This window comes from Parus major, chromosome 11 (assembly GCF_001522545.3).
Source record: "Parus major isolate Abel chromosome 11, Parus_major1.1, whole genome shotgun sequence".
Classification (NCBI taxonomy): Eukaryota; Metazoa; Chordata; class Aves; order Passeriformes; family Paridae; genus Parus; species Parus major.
Window position 1 is genome coordinate 11,559,861 of NC_031780.1, and position 2,647 is coordinate 11,562,507.

The 2,647-nt window shown below is 38.8% G+C and overlaps 1 long non-coding RNA gene across 2 annotated transcripts in view; it reads right to left on the reverse strand.

The window, feature by feature from the left end:
• The window catches only part of LOC117245011, a 31,912-nt gene extending 29,849 nt beyond the window's left edge, over positions 1-2,063 (reverse strand). For both annotated transcript variants that reach the window (XR_004499117.1, XR_004499118.1), the window contains exon 1: positions 1,874-2,063. This is a non-coding gene — a long non-coding RNA (uncharacterized LOC117245011). The remainder of the gene's footprint in view (positions 1-1,873) is intronic.
• Positions 2,064-2,647: the final 584 nt, after the last annotated feature.

Sequence of the window (2,647 nt, forward strand, 5' to 3'; positions counted from 1 at the left end):
ACTGGAGGGTGCTCGCATTTAGAGAAGAGGGAGCTCATTGTGCTGGGGTCCTGTCACAGGCAGGGAGCGAGATGGAGGAGCTGAGCTTTTGGCATCTGGTTTCTGTCAGGGAGCAGGCTGTGACTCTGGGGCACTGCTCTGACTTCCCTTATCGCCCAGGCTGGATGAACTTTAAGTAATTTTTTGTGCTAATTCAAAAATTTGGGCTCAGCTTATGATTTGCACTGCTTATATTACACATGCTTAATGTACCTATATGCAAGCTTGTACTTAAATGATTTTCCTAGTTAGTGTATTTCTCCTTGTTTATATGTGTATTTATTCATGTTTTCATCAGGCTGTTTTGAATGCCACTGGGAGCTAAAGATGATGTATGACACATTTCAAAGAATTATAATAAAAGACAATAGAGCATATTTCTTTCATGCCTGAGTATATTAATTCTTGCTTGTATTAGAAAATGCACCAAAAAATTGTAAACAAGGAATCAGTTGAAATCAGATTATGAATAATGATATGCAGCCTCATCTCAGATAGCAACAACAAAAAATCAGGTTTAACTGCTAATGGGCTTAGGAAACATTTTTCTTTTTCAAAGGAAATCACTCAGTGGAATAAAAAACATGCTTTCTAAAATAAATGGATTAATTTACCTTTTGTTCCAAGATAAATAAATAATCATAAATACTGTACTTAACATTAACTTTCTCTCATACTCATACTTGTGTTGGTGATGGAGCCTGACCTTGGCTTTATGACACCCATGTCTGCTTTTTTTAAAACTCTTTCTGGGTTTTATGACTGCTCCTTCACCTGCAATCCTGCAGTTTGCTGGTCACTGAATCTGATTCAAAGCATATCAGTAGGAAAATTCTTTCCAGCTTCACTGGGTTCTTGTATCAGGCTCTGATTTGATCTGATCCTCTTGCCCATAAAGTCCTTGCAACACTTCTAGAGACTTCAGTGTCTCCCCTGGCTCTCCTTCTGTGTATCATTATGTACCTACACTCACAGTTCAATTTTTTTCATTGACTTTTCCAAGTCTGTTGCACCAGAAATTTTTTTTCCACGTAATTTTTTTTTGTTTAAATGCAGTTTCCAAAAGGTTGTGGAGTTGTTTTCTTTTTTTAAACACCAGTAACATATAATTTCTTTCCTGCCTGCATGTTTTTAACCTTAATGCCAGAGGATAAGAAAATAAATAGCACTGTATTTACATTTCAGATTCAGTTTAAGTGTGTGAGTATAGAAAGATAAATTTTCCTTTTGGTTACATGAATAAAGCTCCATAAGTGTTTGCAGGATTGAGGTTTTAATTTGTAACCCTGATCTGGCTGCACGAACAATTCTAATAAAGTTTAATGAACATTATTAAAAGTTTATATGCAGGCAAATAGGGTTGCACATTTGGAGTAGCCATTACTACTCTCCAAAAGAGAAGTGGCTTGAGGTAGCTCCAATTTTCCATTCACAGAAGTAGGAGCATCAGGACAGTAAGGAGCAGAACAGGATCCCCTTATCTTCCAGACAAAACACAGCAGAGCAGTGGGGCTTTCCACAGGCTCCAGAGGTGCTTCTTTAGTGAAGAACACACTTGCATAGAATAAGAGTTCACACCTGAGGTGTAATGCTCGTGCTGCTCCATCCAATCCTGCAGCCTCAGGGTGCAGACAGAGAGCTCTGGCCAGTTGTCCCTGAGAGCCAGCCCTGCCCCACTGGGGTGCACTAAAGAGGAACACAACAAACATCCCATTTCCCTGGTGTGCACCAAGCCATGTTCTGGAGCTGTTTCTCAATCACTGACTAATTTTTCTGTCTCAATTGAGAAAATATTACAAATACTAATAAAATACTTTCACTGAAGCAAACTTACCAGTACAAAAACTGCTTAGTTTCTTCCTTCTTTGCTTTGGCTTATCTTTATCATGGAAGGAAATCTTTACCTGGAACAAAATCCTGCTGTAAGGTTTGCTCAGCAGAAGTTAGCACCCAACTCAAGCAGTTATTCCAGTGAGCTGGGTTCTTCACCTGTGGCTTCAGACTGAATGTCTGAGACGAGAAGGTCTGACCTGGAAGAGATAATCATGTCAATAAATTGATTTTTTGAAAAATCTCATTGGTTCCAAGGGAGGTTAGCCCTGCAAATGAAGTTACTCATGTGCTTAACTCTTTGCTGGATCAGGTACTGTAAACTCTCTGGGGGAGGACCCATGTTTTCTTTTATTTGTCTGTAAAGTGCCATGTATACCTATGGCACTGTATAAATAAATAATAATAATAGAAACAATAAAAACCATCTAGGGATTAAGTAGGCCTTTTAAACAGGCCAACTGTTCTTCACATAAATCTTGGATCTAATTTGAGCTCTAATAAGCTCCATTTCCTGCTTTTCCAATATTTTTAAGCCGCATTGCAATAGCTATCTTTTTTTTTTTTTAACAGGTGTTTTAAGAGGGCCCTAAGGCAAGTATCTAATCAACCTAATGGAATTTTCCATGCAGTTAAGTGTTTTATTCAGCTCAAAACATTGTCTTTGATTAGACTTACCACCTTCCCTTTTGCCCTTTTACAATATTTTGGCAGGCTGTGCAGGTGGGAAAGCTCCATCCCCACTGCAGCTCCATCATGTGTAAAGCAGCCTCTCGGT